The sequence below is a fragment of the Panthera onca genome, chromosome D1, assembly GCF_046562875.1.
Source record: "Panthera onca isolate mPanOnc1 chromosome D1, mPanOnc1 haplotype 2, whole genome shotgun sequence".
In the NCBI taxonomy this organism is placed as follows: domain Eukaryota; kingdom Metazoa; phylum Chordata; class Mammalia; order Carnivora; family Felidae; genus Panthera; species Panthera onca.
Window position 1 is genome coordinate 72816358 of NC_138348.1, and position 19010 is coordinate 72835367.

A 19010-nucleotide genomic window follows, 5' to 3' on the forward strand; every position below is an offset into this window, starting at 1 on the left:
CAAAGGATGGAATAAAAAGGAGTTTTTCAAAGGTAAGGCTAATCATCTACATGATCTTTAGACTTTTTAAACCATGCAGGATGCTGTTTTCCACTTCCATTGTTTTAATAGTATAACTTTCCTATTTTTACTAAAAAAATGTGCAATCATTCCTTATTTTGAAAAAGTTTGAAGTTTTAAAACCGTTTTGAATAACTTCAATTTTTCTAAGTATCAATTTTGATTTCCAGAATTCTGAAACAAGAAATCAACATTCTAACATCCAGGTATCTGGTAAAGGTAAGCATTAAAATAGGGTTCTACAAACTGACTCCTGAGCAAGGGTGATATTCAAATGATGATATTTAATGACCACTATGGCAAGACCATCTATCAGTTACAGCAAACGCATGCCATGTTCTTTAAGGGTTAAATAACCATTCCCATCCTGGGATGCATCACCAGAGTTCTCTGACTGAGATGATCAGCAGATACTCTATCTTAATTCGTATTAAGTAATTGAAGAGATCATATTTTTCCAGTTTACTGCAGCTGACAATTCACTCAATATTTGGAGCAATGAAATGCCAACGAGATCCACAAGTCTCCTGATACAGCTGATGACTTTTCAAAGTCTCTAATTTGTGCCATGAACAGACTTGCTGACACAATTAAGAAGCATCAGCCTGGTAGGGAATTCTCTAATGGTTTGAGCCGGATTGATTCCCCCAGGAAACAACATACCAAACACTTAAAGAAACAGGTACTTGCTGTCTCTCCTGGTTGCTAGGTCACAGGCACCTCTAAGGCCAGTTTCTTTTACATTTGGCTTTATGTCTGTCTTGTACTGTGAGTTTTGAGGGTTTTGTCTTAGATAGATTAGGCTACTGGCTACTTTTCTCTAGACCAGCTGTATCCAGTAGCACATTTGTGATGATGGAAACGTTTTATATCTGTGCTATTTAATAATGGTAGCCCCTACCCACGTATGGTGACTCTACACTAGAATGTAGCTAGTGTGACTAGGGGACTAATTTTTGTTTTCATTTCCTTTTAACTGATTTAAATTTAAATAGATATTTAATTTTAACAAAAAAATTAAAATTAATTTAAAATTAAATTCAAATAGAAACATGAAGCTGCCATTTTGGACAGCACAGTTCTAGACTCATTAAACTTCTCTTAAACAGATTTTCATTTATTTATTTATTTATTTATTTATTTATTATTGAAAAGAGAGAGAGTGGGGGAGAGGAGCAGAGGGAGAGAGAGAATCTTAAGCAGGCTCTGCACTCAGCGCAGAGGCCAATGCGGGGCCTAATCCCAGGACCCTGGGATCACGACCTATAGCTGAAATCAAGAGTCAGACGCTCAACCAACTGAGCCACCCGTGTGCCCTTTAAGCAGATTTTCAATTAGCAGGCTATTTTTATATTGAGATCACATACTGATAAATTCTGAAGTGTCAAGAAGACATCCAAAATATATTTTGATTCAATAAATGCCTTCTGACAAGGATGTAAACTCAAAGACAGAAGAATACTCCAGTTAATGGTGACCATTAATCATTAAACATCTAAAATCTGTATTGTTTGCCTGTCTGTCCTATAGATAAAATCTAGATATGGCCCACCATTTCCTTCTCAAACAAGAGAGATTTAATGTGGAACTCTTCACGGAATTCCATCAAGTCCAAGACAGAATCAGATAGGAGGAGGCAGCGAGATGATTAAAAACTCAAGGGGGCTTAGGTGGGAACTTTGTTAAGATCTGTGCCCAGCCCAGACTCCATGAAAAGCAGGGCTGGAGATAATGTCAAAGTTGAATACTGCAAAGACCAGGTCTGAGATGTACAGAAAATACTACTATTTGTAACAAGAATAATGCTGATAATAGCAAACATTTGTTTGCTAGAATTATAGTGGCAGGTTCCTGTGCTAAGTTAGTGCTGTCAACACTTCAGAAACAGTAGATACAAAACCACTGGGTCACTGAAATAGTAATTAGCAAAAGTTTACCGTGTACACAGGAAACAGTTCACGAACTGGGAGCTTTAAGCTCGAAGACTGTCAGGAAGAGCAGGGGCATGACGTTACAGGATGGCTTATAAAGTGAAAAATGAGGCCTGCTGTTCAACCTTCACAATGATTGGTTGTTAATAAGGGGGTTTACAGATAACAAGGGATTGGTTAAAAGTGATTATCTTAAACCATTTTAAGGAAGATAATTTTTGTTTCTTTTATGATTGTCAGAAGCATTCACAAGAAGTGGCCCAAGTTAAGTCCTGCAGGATAAGCTAAATTAGGTTTCACTTATGTGGCTCAAATGATTTTGTCTTCTGGGAGAATTTCAGAGTGTAGTCTTGGAATTTCATTATGTTATTTAACTTTAACAATACCCAACATGTGTCATTATCTCTTATCTGACAACTACTCAATGAAGCAAGTGCTAAATATCCCCATTTTACAGATTTTTAAGTATCTTACTCCATGCTGTGATAGGAAACAAACCAGATAGACTGGAATAGAGTTAAGGAAGCCGCAGTTATGAAAGAAAGATGTGTAAGAAACTAGCAGGTGAACACAGAGAGATTTGAAGGTACTGACTGCTTATATCAACTGCTCATTTTGCTCAGAAAAATAGTAGAAGAACTGGCATTGACTCATCCATTTGTAAATTGCACTGAGATGCTCTGTTAACTTTTTCAAAAAAATTTTAAATGTCCATTTGTTTTTAAGAGATGGAGAGACAGAGTGTGAGTGGGGAAGGGGCAGAAAGAGAGAGAGAGACACAGAATCCAAAGCAGGCTCCAGGCTCTGAGATGTCAGCACAGAGCCTGATGTGGGGCTTGAAACCACCAGCCGTGAGATCGTGACCTGAGCCGAAGTCGGATGCTTAACTGACTGAGCCACCCAGGCGCCCCTCTAATATGTTAACCTTTGAAAACTATTGTGTTTCAAGATTTAATGTCAATTAGATTCGTTTTCCTTCTATTTTTAATAACTGTGTCCATCAGAAGCAATCACATGCTTTATTGCCCAGATGAAGGAATTGAAAACAAATAGTAGCAAGAGAAAGTCACCATCGCAATTCCTGATTGGCAGTTATATAATCTGCAGCCATGACTATTATACTATAGAGGGGCTGGCAGAGAGGGCAGAGGAGAAGATCCCCAGACCGCTACCCCTCCCCACCCCATACACATGCACAGATTCTGATATACCTTCCCTTGGTCACCTGAATTGAGAATCATCAGGTAATGGAGATGATAACCATTGACATGCCATTGGAAATCCCAAGGACTTGATTTCCTCCATTCTGCAACCTATAGAAACGTGAATTTTATAATATCTCCAAACCCCTGGATGTCAAAATACACTGACTTAAGCTATCATTTAAAAAACAAAAAATAAAGAACCCAAAAAACCTTTCCAGATCAGATTCAGATCTCTTGGAAATAAGTTATTTTAGGGGAGAACGCTGTGGGTGGCTTTAAGTTTTTATTTTTGCACTAGGAACACAGCTGTCACTTATAACAAAATTATGGAGAGGAAAGTCCTGCTATCATTGGCCATTTAGTCCACAGCCAGGAGGCAGCTCTTCACAGTGTATTCCCTGGTGACTCGTCCAAGCTAGTTTAAAATGACTGCAATGAGGAAGCCAGGAGCACTTTTACCGAGACACTATTATACAGTCTAAGAGAACTTAATTGCTCCTAGAGTCTTACCAGATTCATCATCTGGTGCAAAGAAGTAAAAGTAAGTTTTCAACATTTAATTTAGAAATTTGTTTTTAAAAATGCATGCAGTACTTTGATAATCCCGAGTCAACACAAAAATCATCAGTGTGGGATATGTAACCATAGAAATCAAGGAAAGTAGCTGAAGACAAAAAAATGCGTTGAAAATGATAAGAGCTATTTCTTGGGCCTACTAGAATCACAGCAGGAATACTGTGACTGTTTAATATAAGGCTTCATATTTATTTAATATCAGCCTTCATAGACTAGACACAAAGGAGCAAAGCTAGCTGTAGACAAGATTTTTAAACAGGTGAAAAGTATTGTCCACTAGACTGCAGTCATTTCTTTCCCTTTATCCTTTCTTCTCCACTGGCCCAAAGACTTCTGCTACTACTTTGCCACAATCATTCCATACTTTAAAAAACTTTTTTTTTTTAATCTTTATTTAGTTTAGAGAGAGAGAGAGAGAGACAGAGCAGGAGCAGGGGACAAACAGAGAGACAGGGGGATACAGAATCTGAAGTAGGCTCCAGTCTCTGAGCAGTCAGCACAGACCTCGACGCAGGGCTCAAACTCAAGAACCTTGAGATCATGACCTGAGTTAAAGTTGGACGCTTAACCAACTGAGCCACCCAGTCTCCCCTAATCACTCCATACTCTTAAAACCTATCCCATACCAGAATCCGATATAGTCTAGATATTAATTGCTTTCTTTTCTGTAGACCTTTCTCCCCGATTCTTCAAATATCAGTTGTCCTTTTTATCCACTCCATTAGGTATCTGCTCCCTCTCAGATGACCAATGAATAATCTCATAAGCAAATTCATGTTTATGAAAAATAGTTAGCTTCAACATATATATTTTCTACCATTGGTTATACATATTCATAATTTAACAAGCTGTTTATCATAGAAGGGAGTGGCAGTGTAATGTCAAAACTGCAGACTCCATCCAGAAAATAGATATTTTTGTAAGAAATCATTTGTTTTACCCATGAAATCAATTTTATAAATTCTGGTTAGGTGACAAACTGGCCTACATAAGCCTAATTAACCCATAAAATCTTGGCATATCAGCACCCTGTGTTCTGTTGTTGCCAAGAGAAATCCTCAATTTCAAAAGAGAACGCTTGATTACTGAAGTGAGCAAGTGGGTCATCTCCCCAGCTGAAGTACTGATTTCCAGAAGACAAGTCCCCTTTCCCAAGTAAAACTTCCAGGTCGTCTTCACCATCAGGGTTACCATGCTAAAAGGGGAAATAAGGGATTTTTACTAAAAGGACATAAAAGGGGCATTATACTTGAGAGAAAAACCAACCAGTTCTAATAAATGCCAATAGTAAAAAAATGTTTTTGTGTATGCAATGATTAAAAATTTGTATCGTGTTCCTCTGTCCACTGGGGCCTTAACAGAATTCTAAATCAATCCTCACTTATAATATTCTCTGCATGTCCCAATTTTAAAAAGTTGCCTAGGTAGTGTGTGTGTGTGTGTGTGTGTGTGTGTGTGTGTGTGTGTGTGTATAAAGTAGTTTCCATACATATGTCTGTTTTGACTAATACTATAAGCAGACTATTTTTTTTTTGTCACCATCAGGGTTATGTGGCTTATTCTGAACACAAATACCCTGAGGAAATATGAAATTAAGTTAAAAACTTTATGACTTTTCTAAATAAAACACAAAATTTGTATTTCTTATTAAGTGATAAAATATGCTAAAGTTAAAATTACAGACTTTTAAAATCAATACACATTTACCTAAGGAAGAATTTATATTTTTCAGAGATATTTGTATTTTTGTCTTTGTTTACATAATGTAAGTATGGTAAAATGTAATTTTCGGTCAATAATATTTGGAATCTGCTTTGTACATTTGCTTTCGATGAGATTTATGCAGTTTTTAAAAATGAAGAAGTGTGTGGAATAAATAGAAAGGTGACAGTGGAGATTATGAGCAGTTTGCAGTGCCTCTGCCATGTTTTCAAGTTAGTGTCAATAAAGAGACTCTTCTTTTGTTAAAGCTTTATAGATTACAGGTGCAGTCATTCACTAAAGAAGTCCTCAGTGGCCACTTACAAAGACAACATGGCCCTAGTCGATTTATCAGCCTGGAGATGGGGCTATGGCTCTTGAGAGGTATTTGGTAATAGTTCTGTGGGAGCCTTTCATTTAACAGGACACAAGTTAACATACATTAAATTAAAATACAAGTGAGTTTTCTTAACTAACTGACTAGTTAATGAACTCATCAACTAACCAATACTTCTAAATATTTAAGTTATTTAATGATTTTAAAGGAGGTATATAAGATGCTGGATAAAATATTTAGCTTTTTTTATTAAGACAGTAACTTACCTATGTTACTTTGCTATGCCCGGAGCAAACTTATTCAGCGTTTTTATATTATACTTAAACAATTTCATACATTATCTCATAATACCTCATTAGGCAAATTATTGTGTTAGATTAATAGAGCTTCCTGACCTGCTCAGGATCAAAATGTTAGTAGTAATTAATAGAAAATCTGTTTTTTCTGATTTTGAGTACTCTCTGCCACTGTATTAATTTCTTCCTTTTCTTTTGAGTTCTTCCTCTTTTTTTACCATTTATTTTATTTTAATTACACCAATTTATGATTACTAGATGGTACCATCGTAGGCAACATTCCCTGGGCTCTAAAGAATGGAACTTTGCTGAAAGACACCCAGCCCTTTGATAATGTGTTAGAATGAAGGGATTTTATGCAGCATGGTTTTCTCTGGGAGGCTATAGGTAAACGGCCTATTTCATAGAGAGCCAGCATACTTAACTCCACATGCTCAGACTTGTAGTGCTTTCACTTTCTTTGCAAGTGTGAAAAATAAAACTGTGAAGCCAAAGCTTCTTTACAAATGCACATTACAACAATGAGGAAGAGGGAAGTCTGAAATCTGCAGTTGCCCCTTTCCTGTTCACCCAAAGACTGTCAGCAACAAAGTATTCTACTGTCATATGCTGTTATCTCAAACACAGAATAAACTCAGAAAGTACACAAAATCATTCTACCACTGAGTCTCTTTTTGAAAAATGAACCAAAATGAACCAAATGAATGGAAGAGCAAAGAGAATACTTAAAGAGGACAGCAATATCAATGCATTACAAATACTAATTTAGCAAATCTTAGAAAAAAATAGATGCCTTCATATCTTTCTTCATCGTCCACAAGTTAGAAAAACTCTATAAAGAAAGTTAGGCAAGGAATGCGAATGCTTATAAATGAGCATTTTGAATTGTAGAAATCAGACTCTAAAAGCTGGCGTTAACGGCACACAATGTTATAGGTTCCATAGGCTGTGATGGTTTCTGACTTTACACTAACATTATAGTCTAAATTACAATGGCTCCAGCCATTCATTTGCCAGTTTGTTAGGAAGGGGAGTCTTTTCTTGGAATTTGATCTCCCCAAATCTTTTTGAGAGTCACAGACTTTCTTGCCTGTCTTTAAATCAACCAGTGTGATCCTATTGGAATAGAAACACAAACCTGCATTTTGCAAGTCTGCCTCTCCAGCAAAGATCTACTTTGTTGACAGTCACCACCGCTGCTATCTCCTTTTTGGTAGAAGACTCTTTTCTGTGGATAACATGACCACCCAGCCCTCAGCAATTTTGAAACAACGAGAAGAAGGTTTTTGGCTTTTTTTTTTTTTCTCCTGTCATGCTCACACATGGGCAACCTGCTGCCGGCTGGCTTGATCCCTACATTATGAACCAGTATAGTCCTTGCTATGTATACGCATCAGCCATAACACAACTTTAAATATTCTCTATACACATTTATTTCCTAGGTGATATTATCCTGTTCTAGGGATTTAAATAGAATCTATCTGCTGATAGCTTCCCAATTTATTTATTTATTTTTAGGGTTTTTTTTTAATTTTGAGAGAGCAAGAGCGGGGAAGGGCTAGGGAGAGAGCAAGAGAAAGAGAATCCCAAGCAAGTTCCACACTGTTAGTGCAGAGCCCAATGCAGGACTCAAACTCATGAACCGTGAGATCATGACCTGAGCCAAAATCGATAGTCAGACGCTTAACTGACTGAGCTACCGAGGGCCCTGCTTCCCAATTTATAACTGCAGCCTCATTCTCCCTTCTGAACTCCAGATGTGAAAATGGAACAGCCCACTCAGCATCTCTTGCATATCCAATAATGCCATCAGTCTCAATGTTTACAAACAGACTCCTGAGCTTCTTTCCTCGCCTGTTATTCTATGTCTCAATAAACGGCACCTCCATTCTGTTCCAATTGCTGAAACCAAAACTTTTAGAGTTTCTGGACTACTTTCTCTCTCTCACTTGCCAATTCCCTTCTTTCAACACATCCTATTTGTAAAGGCTTTAAGATTTGTCCAGAATCGGACCACTTCTCACCTTACCACCTTTACTGCTATCACGCCACTTCAAACTATACAAATTATTGTTAGACTCTTCTTATGGTGTCACTACTTCTGTATTTATCTACTGTTTACAAAATCAGCCAAGGTAAAGTCTTTTTCAAGGTTAATTTGGATAATGGTATTTTCCTCTTTAAAATTCTAATGACTCCCCTATTATTCAAGATCCTTTGCAATGGCATCAAGTCCCATATGCTCTCTTACAGCCTACACCTCCACTTCTTTGACTTCAACTCCTGCCTTTTCTTACTTCTTTACACGACTATTTACTACTACTATTGCTTTTCTTACTATTATTGTCATTGTTATTATTCATAGCACTTACCGGCAGCTAACATAGTATAGATTTTTTTGTTACCATGTTCCCTCATTATGATGTAAGTTCACAGGACTAACTTGTTTTGGTGACTGAACAATTCCCAGTGTCTTTAATACTCTCTGGAACATGTGAGTACTCAGTTGTGTTAGATAAATAAATTAAGGAAGTGGTCTGTATTGGGATACATTTCAGCTTTACATATAGGCTGGTTCCCAAACTAGTATTATTCTTGATAAGAATAAGCTTTCTGCTTGAATATAACAAGGACCAAGACAAATAATATGTTATATTCATATGGCTTTTATTCTTCACCAGGAAAGTATCTCCAAAGTGCTCTAGAAGCAAATACACAAAAATCATGAGTGTAGCAAATCTTTCTAACCCCTAAGACTTTCATAGTCAGAAGGTTCTGACTTTCTCCATACAGAAGGTTCTGATATGGAATACGTCGTATATATTATTGTAGATATGTTATTATAAAATAATCTTCTTCAGAAACCAATGTTACCCGGAAAATTTTAAAGCAGGGATGATTTTCCTATGATAACTTTAACTTTCTACTTAAGTAATTACCTAAGTTACAGGCCAGCCTATGAATACAGAATTCCCATTTCAAAAATAAGCTTACTAGTGTTCAATCCACTTATTATGGTCTTTTCTGTATCTGTTACAGACTAAAGGAAGAGAAGGTATGTCTACACCAGCAAGACCCAAGATACAGCAAAATGATTACACAGCTCTATACATCTTGTGTGCCATTTATACTTCTCTGACATACCTGTATGCCCCACCCCTAACCCATCATTTCTGGTGTCTGACCACAGCGGTCTCTATGTTTCTCTATCTCAACACAAAGCGTTGTCTTTGTTCATTCATATATATTATCAGTATACTATAAAGTTATAAAAATGTTTTCTGAATAACTGATTACATAAAGTCCAGTCAACTTCTGTCATTGCCACTTCTCTCTGCCTTAAAGACATCTGTAATTATGCTGACCTATTTTCTTACTCTCAGCAGCTGACACTTGAAACAATAATCAAAATATCTTGTCAATTTGGGCAAAATATTAATACTGATATAGGTGGAATGTATAGGTACCACGAGGGTCAGAAACTCAAACCATTGATGCACTCTCTTTGTGATTAGGCATATCCCATAATGTCATAGATTCATGTAGATAATTCCACCGGGTGACAAACTTTCTCATTTTACCTGGTTTTCTCCATCTCACTGACTTTTGTTTTCTCTTAGCATAATCACAGTGAAAAGAATGGTAAGATAATTAAATTTCAATTGGATTCTCTCTCACACAACTCTCTACACCCTTACCTCAAAAGGCAAGGAACTGGTTTTCAGGTATTCAGTGTCCTGTTTTGATTACATGAAGATGACACCCTATGGAACTATTCCATCCAATAAAATATAATAGTACTTTTAACACTCAGTGAATTCATGAAGAGAGACTAGAAATCAAATCACTGCTCATTGTGTTTTTTTATTTCTCAGAGGAAATTTTAAAGATTTTCACTTACATCTTTGAAGAAGCTTAGAACAAGGTTAAAGTTGTGCAAATTATAATTAAAGTTATATGGATAGCTTTTATTTCCTGTAATGATATTGAATATTCAAACAAGTATGTGAGTCTCAGGTGCCTTTAGTTGCCCAGGAGATAACTTGCAATTTGCCTTCTTTCTAATAGGAAATAAGTTTTACTTGATCTCTGAAGGAGCCACTCATTGCCAGAAAAATGAACATCTCCTTAAATTAGAAACATTCTAAGATGTCAGAAATATAAATGGAAAACCCTATTCTGAGTACTTGTACAGATCCATCCCAACTATATTACCTATATTTAAGTCGAAAGTCACTTTCTAAATGCCCTAAATCACTTGACACTGTCACCATGAAAAGATAAATTAGGAAAGGATCTTTTGAGGCCACTTAGAAAGCACTTTCTGATGAGGACCACACAAACTGGAATTTTTTACTAAGTAGGCATGGATTGGTCCATAGGAGTTTATATTCACTTTCATATAATTAAAATTTTGAATTCTCTTTATTCTTAAATTTAATCTGATATAAACAAAAATGTGTGTGTGTGTGTGTGTGTGTGTGTGTGTGTGTGTGTGTGTATTTTTAGTAGTTACTTATTGACATTTTATAATAAGCAGGTGATACAGGGCATCCTATTGCTACCCCCAGATTTACATGTGAGAAAACTTCTCAGTAAGTCTACATAATTTGTTACACTAGACAGTTGCTGAGACTGGCTTTGAAAACATCCAGTTCCAGAGCCTAGTACACACACTACATTATAGCATTTCTCTATAGAATATAGTCCTGAAAAGACACGTATAGATCTAGAATCTCATTTTAAAACTGGAGCCACTGTTACTGGAAAAATACTTTGATATGAAGACTAGGATCATCATCTCAATACTGGGGTTATCTTTTTGAAAAATATGCTCCTCCAAAAAATGTTTTAAATGAGAAAATAAGGTGTCAATACTCTTAGACAAAATATTAATAAATTTCTAAAATTAAATTTATTCCAAATTTTTGAGGGCAGAAAATATATGCATTTATATACATAAATTTTAATTAAACTTTATTCTGAGATAACTGCAGATCCACATGAAGATTTCATGTGCTCTTCATCTAGGTTTCTCACAATGATATCATCTTCCAAAACTTCTAAAACACAATCAATATCACCACAAGAACTGCTGCTATAAAAAAATAAATACCAGAACTTAGTGCCTAAAAACAAAGAAAACTATCATCTTACAGTTCTGGATGCCAGACATTTGAAATTAGTCTCACTGGGCTAAAATCAAGGTGCCAATAGCACTGGAGTCTTCACTGGAGTCTCTAGGGGAGAATCTATTTTCTTGACTTTTCCAGCTGCTAGTGGCTTCCTGAATTCCTTGGCTCATGGCCTCCTTCCTTCTTGAAAGCCAGCAATGTTCTTTGGAATTTTACTGTCTTCACATCATTCAGAAGCATTCTGTCTGCTTCGCTCCTCCATATTTAAAAGACTCTTGTGATTGAAAAGCATTTATCACGCAAATGGAAGTGAAAAGAAAGCCCAAGTAGTAATACTTATATAAAACAAAATTGACTTTAAAACAAAGACTATAACAAGAAACAAAGAAGGCCACCATACAATCATAAAGGAGTCAATCCAACAAGAAGATATAACAATTACAAATATTTATGCACCCAACATGATAGCACCCAAATACATACAACAATTAATAACAAACATAAAGGAACTAATTGATAGTAATGCAATAATACTAGGGATTTTAACACCCCACTGATTATCTAAACAGAAAATCAATAAGGAAAAAATGGCTTTGAATGCCACACTGGATGAGATGGATTTAAGAGATATATTCAGAACATTTCATCCTAAAAGAGCAGAATATACATTCTTTTCAAATGTACACAGAACATTCTCCAGAACAGATCACATATTAGGACACAAGACAAGCCTCAACAAATTCAAAGAGACTGAAGTCATACCATATACCTTTTGTGACCACAATGCCATGAAACTAGAAGTCAACCACAAGAAAAAATCTGGAAAAGACCACAAACAGGTAGAGTTTAATAACAGGCTACTATGCAACGAATGGATCAACCAGAAAATAAAAGAAGAAGTAAAAAAGTACATGGAAACAAATGAAAATGTAAACACAATGGTTCAAAACCATTAAGATATAGCAAAACATTCTAAGAGGGAAGTTTTTAGCAATATAGGCCTACCTCAAGAAACAAGAAAAATCTCAAAGAACTTAACCTTATGCCTAAACGACCTAAAAAAAGAACAAACAAAACCTAAAATCAGAAGGAAGGAAATAATAAAGGTTAAAACAGAAGTAAATAATATAGAAACTAAAAAAAAAACAAAAACAAAAACAAAAACAAAAACAAAAAAACAGGAGTGCCTGGGTGGCTCAGTTGGTTAAGCAGCTGACTTCAGCTCAGGTCATGATCTCACACTTCATGAGCTGAAGCCCTACATCAGGCTCTGTGCTGTACCGTGGAACCTGGAAACTGCTTCAGATTCTGTGTCTCCTTCTCTCTGTGCCCCTCCCCCACTTGCTCTCTGTCTCTCTCTCTCTCAAAAATAAACATTAAAAAATTAAAAAAAAAATAGAACATATCAATAAAATCAGAATCTGATTCTTTGAAAAAAATCAATACAATTGATAAATTTCTAGCCAGATTTATCAAGAGAACAGAGAAAAGACTCAAATAAATAAAATCACAAATAAGAGTGAAGGAATAACAGCCAGCATCACAGAAATATAAATAATTGTAAGAGAATATGAAAAACTATATGCCAACAAACTGGACAGCCTATTAGAAAGGGATAAATTCCTTTCTAACATACAACATTTCAAAACTAAAACAGAAAGAAATAATAAATTTGAACAGACTGATTATCAGCAATGAAATTCAATCAGTAATCAAAAAACTCTCAACAAACAAAAATCCTGGACAAGATGGCTTCACTGTTGAATTCCACCAAACATTTAAAGATGAGTAAATACCTATTTTTCTCAAACTATTCCAAAAAATGGAAGAGGAAGAAAAGCTTCCAAATTCAGTCTATGAGGCTAGCATTACCCTCCTACCAAAACCAAATAAAGTCACTGCAAGAAAAGAGAACTACGGGCCAATATTTCTGATCAACATAGGTGCAAAAATCCTCAACAAAATATTAGCAAACCAAATCCAACAATACCGTAAAAAAAATCATTCACCTAATCAAGTGGGATTAATTCCTGGGATGCAAGCGTGGTTCAATATTTGCAAATCAATCAGTGTGATACACCACATCAGTAAGAGAAAGGATAAAAACCATATGATTGGGGCGCCTGGGTGGCGCAGTCGGTTAAGCGTCCGACTTCAGCCAGGTCACGATCTCGCGGTCCGTGAGTTCGAGCCCCGCGTCGGGCTCTGGGCTGATGGCTCGGAGCCTGGAGCCTGTTTCCGATTCTGTGTCTCCCTCTCTCTCTCTGCCCCTCCCCCGTTCATGCTCTGTCTCTCTCTGTCCCAAAAATAAATAAAAACAAAACAAAACAAAACAAAAACCATATGATCATGTTAATACACACAGAAAAAGCATTTGACAAAGTAAAACAATCATTCATGATAAAAACCTTCAACAAAGAAGGTTTAGAGGGAACATACCTCAACATAATAAAAACCATATATAAAAACCCACAGTTAACATCATACTCAATAAGGAAAAAGTGAGAGCTTTTCCTCTAAGGTCAGAAACAAGACAAAGATGTCTGTGCTTGCCACTTATATTCAACAGAGTAGTTAAAGTCCTAGTGACAGCAATCAAAAAACAACAAGAAATAAAAGGCATCCAAATAGGCAAGGAAGAAATAAAACTTTCACTATTTGGAGATATGATACTCTGTACAGAAAACCCTAAAGACTCCACCAAAAAACTACTAGAACTGATAAATGAATTCAGTAAAGTAGCAGGATACAAAATTGATGTACAAAAATCCATTGCATTTCTATACACTCATAATGAAGCAGCAGAAAGACAAATTAAGAAAACAATCACATTTAAAACTATACCAAAAATAATAAAATTCCTAGGAATAAACTTAACTAAGGAGGGAAAGATCTATACTCTGATATAGAAGACTGATGAAAGAAATTGAAGATGACACAGAGGGAAGACATTCCGTGCTCACAGGTTGGAAGAATAAATATTATTAAAAGGTCCATACTACCCAAGGCAATCTACAGATTAAACGCAATCACTATGAAATACCAACAGCATTTTCAGAGACTAGAACAATCCTAAAATTTGTATGGAACCACAAAAGACCCCAAATATCTACAGTAATCCTGAAAAAGAAAAACAAAACTGGAGCTGTCACATTCCCAGATTTCAAATTTTACGACAAAGATGTAGTAATCAAAATAGTATGGAACTGGCACAGAAGAGACATATAGATCATGGAACAGAAAGAGAGCCCAGAAATAAATCCAAGATTATATGGTCAGTTAATCTTCAATGAAGGAGGCAAGAATATTCAGTGGGGAATAGTTTCTTCAATGAATGGTGTTGAAAAAACTGGACAGCTATATGCAAAACAGTGAAACTGGACCACTTTCTTATACCATAAAAAACTATACTCAAAATGGATTAAGGACCTAAGTGTGATACCTAAAACCATAAAAATGCTGGAAGAGAGCACGGGCAGGAATTTCTCTGACATCAGCCATGGCAACATTTTTTCTAGATAAGTCTCCCAAGACAAGGGAAACAAAAGCAAAAATAAACTGTTTTTGGGACTACATCAAAATAACAAGCTTCTGCACAGCAAAGGAACAATCAACAAAACTGAAAGAAAATGTATTGAATAGGAGAAGATATTTACAAATGATATCCAATAAAGGGTTAGTATCAAAAATATTAAAGAACTTATACAATCCAACCCCCAACCAAATAATCCCATTAAAAAATGAGCAGAAGTTAGGGCATCTAGGTGGCTCAGTTTGTTCAGCATTCGACTCTTGATTTTGGCTCAGGTCATGATCTCACACTTCACAGGTTTGAGCCCCACATTTGGGTTTTGCACTGACATAGTGGAACCTGCTTGAAATTCTCTCTCTCTCTCTCTCTCTCTCTCTCTCTCTGCCCATCCTCCACTTGAGTGCACTCTGTCTCTCTCTTCTCTCTTTCTCTCTCAAGTAAATAAATAATCATTTTAAAAATGGGCAGAAGAAAAAAAAAAAAAAAACCCAGACATTTCTCCAAAGAAGACATCCAGAGGGCCAACAGACACATAAAAAGATCTCAATATCCCTCATCATCAGGGAAATGCAAATCAAAACTACAGTGAGCTACCATCTCACACCTGTCAGATGGCTATAGTCAATAACACAAGAAACAACAAGTGTTGGAGAGGATGTGGAATAAGAGGAACCTTCCTGCACTATTGTTAGGAATACAAACTGGTGCAGCCACTGCGGAAAAAAGTATGGGAGTTCGTCAAAAACTTAAAAATAGAACTACCATATATATACACAATGGAATATCATTCAGCCATAAAAAGAATGAAATCTTGCCATTTATAACAACATAAATCTACAGAGTATAATGCTAAACAGTAAGTCACACAGGCTCTTACAGATATGTGCAATGTACAAAACAGAAGAGCAAAGGCAAAAGACAGAGATGCAAACCAAGAAACAGACTATTAACTACAGAGAACAAACTGATAGTTAACAGAAGGGAGGTGGGAGGATGGGTGAAATGGGTGAAGGGGATTAAGAGTACACTTACTTTGGAGGAGAGAGGGAAGATGGCGGCATAGGAGGACCCTGGGCTCACCGCGCGTCCTGCTGATCACTTAGATTCCACCTACACCTGCCTAAATAACCCAGAAAACCACCAGAGGATTAGCAGAACGGAGTCTCCAGAGCCAAGCGCAGATGAGAGGCCCACGGAAGAGGGTAGGAAGTGCGGCGAGGCGGTGCGCGCTCCACGGACTGGCGGGAGGGAGCCGGGGAGGAGGGGCGGCTCCCCGGCCAAGCAGAGCCCCCTAGTCTGGCTGGCAAAAGCGGAGGGGCCGGACGGACTGTGTTCCGACAGCAAGCGCGACTTAGCGTCTGGGAGGTCATAAGTGAACAGCTCTGCTCAGAAAGTGGGAAGGCTGGAGGACAAAAGGAGGGAGAGCTGCTGAGCCCCCGGATGACAGAGCTCAGTTTGGTGGGGAACAAAGGCGCTCGCCAGCTCCATCTCCCCTGCCCATCCCCCAGCCAAAATCCCAAAGGGAACCACTTCCTGCCAGGGAACTTGCTTGCTCTACACAAACACCCAACTCTGTGCTTCTGCGGAGCCAAACCTCCAGCAGCGGATCTGACTCCCTCCCGCTGCCACAGGGCCCCTCCTGAAGTGGATCCCCTAAGGAGAAGCGAGCTAAGCCTGCCCCTCCCGCCCCCGTGCACCTTGCCTACCCACCCCAGCTAATACGCCACATCGCCAGCACCACAAGCCTGGCAGTGTGCAAGTAGCCCAGACGGGCCACGCCACCCCACAGTGAATCCCGCCCCTAGGAGAGGGGAAGAGAAGGCACACACCAGTCTGACTGTGGCCCCAGCGGTGGGCTGGGGGCAGACATCAGGTCTGACTGCGGCCCCGCCCACCAACTCCAGTTATACACCACAGCACAGGGGAAGTGCCCTGCAGGTCCTCACCACTCCAGGGACTATCCAAAATGACCAAACGGAAGAATTCCCCTCAGAAAAACGTCCAGGAAATAACAACAGCTAATGAACTGATCAAAAAGGATTTAAATAATATAACAGAAAGTGAATTTAGAATAATAGTCATAAAATTAATCGCTGGGCTTGAAAACAGTACACAGGACAGCAGAGAATCTCTTGCTACAGAGATCAAGGGACTAAGGAACAGTCACGAGGAGCTGAAAAGCGCTTTAAACGAAATGCAAAACAAAATGGAAACGACGACGGCTCGGATTGAAGAGGCAGAGGAGAGAATAGGTGAACTAGAAGATAAAGTTATGGAAAAAGAGGAGGCTGAGAGAAAGAGAGATAAAAAAATCCAGGAGTATGAGGGGAAAATTAGAGAACTAAGTGATACACTAAAAAGAAATAATATATGCATAATTGGTATCCCAGAGGAGGAAGAGAGAGGGAAAGGTGCTGAAGGGGTACTTGAAGAAATTATAACTGAGAACTTCCCTGAACTGGGGAAGGAAAAAGGCACTGAAATCCAAGAGGCACAGAGAACTCCCTGCAGACGTAACTTGAATCGATCTTCTGCACGACATATCATAGTGAAACTGGCAAAATACAAGGATAAAGAGAAAATTCTGAAAGCAGCAAGGGATAAACGTGCCCTCACATATAAAGGGAGACCTATAAGACTCGTGACCTATCTCTCTACTGAAACTTGGCAGCCCAGAAAGGATTGGCACAATATCTTCAGTGTGCTAAACAGAAAAAATATGCAGCCGAGAATCCTTTATCCAGCAACTCTGTCATTTAGAATAGAAGGAGAGATAACGGTCTTCCCAAACAAACAAAAACTGAAGGAATTTGTCACCACTAAACCAGCCCTACAAGTGATCCTAAAGGGGATCCTGTGAGACAAAGTACCAGAGACATCACTACAAGCATGAAACCTACAGACATCACAATGACTCTAAACCCGTATCTTTCTATAATAACACTGAATGTAAATGGATTAAACGCGCCAACCAAAAGACATAGGGTATCAGAATGGATAAAAAAACAAGACCCATCTATTTGCTGTCTACAAGAGACTCATTTTAGATCTGAGGACACCTTTAGATTGAGAGTGAGGGGATGGAGAACTATTTATCATGCTACTGGAAGCCAAAAGAAAGCTGGAGTAACCATACTTATATCAGACAAACTAGACTTTAAATTAAAGTCTGTAACAAGAGATGAAGAAGGGCATTATATAATAATTACAGGGTCTATCCATCAGGAAGAGCTAACAATTATAAATGTCTATGTGCCGAATACCGGAGCCCCCAAATATATAAAACAATTACTCATAAACATAAGCAACCTTATTGATAAGAACGTGGTAATTGCAGGGGACTTTAACACCCCACTTACAGAAATGGATAGATCATCTAGACACACGGTCAATAAAGAAACAAGGGCCCTGAATGATACATTGGATCAGATGGACTTGACAGATATATTTAGAACTCTGCATCCCAAAGCAACAGAATATACTTTCTTCTCGAGTGCACATGGAACATTCTCCAAGATAGATCATATACTGGGTCACAAAACAGCTCTTCATAAGTTTACAAGAATTGAAATTATACCATGCATACTTTCAGATCACAATGCTATGAAGCTTGAAATCAACCACAGGAAAAAGTCTGGAAAACTTCCAAAAGCATGGAGGTTAAAGAACACCCTACTAACGAATGAGTGGGTCAACCAGGCAATTAGAGAATAAATTAAAAAATATATGGAAACAAATGAAAATGAAAATACAACAATCCAAACGCTTTGGGACGCAGCGAAGGCAGTCCTGAGAGGAAAATACATTGCAATCCAGGCCTATCTCAAGAAACAAGAAACATCCCAAATACAAAATCTAATAGCACACCTAAAGGAAATAGAAGTAGAACAGCAAAGGCAGCCTAAACCCAGCAGAAGAAGAGAAATAATAAAGATCAGAGCAGAAATAAACAATATAGAATCTAAAAAAACTGTAGAGCAGATCAATGAAACCAAGAGTTGGTTTTTTGAAAAAATAAACAAAATTGACAAACCTCTAGCCAGGCTTCTCAAAAAGAAAAGGGAGATGACTCAAATAGATAAAATCATGAATGAAAATGGAATTATTACAACCAATCCCTCAGAGATACAAACAATTATCAGGGAATACTATGAAAAATTACATGCCAACAAATTGGACAACCTGGAAGAAATGGACAAATTCCTAAACACCCACACTCTTCCAAAACTCAATCAGG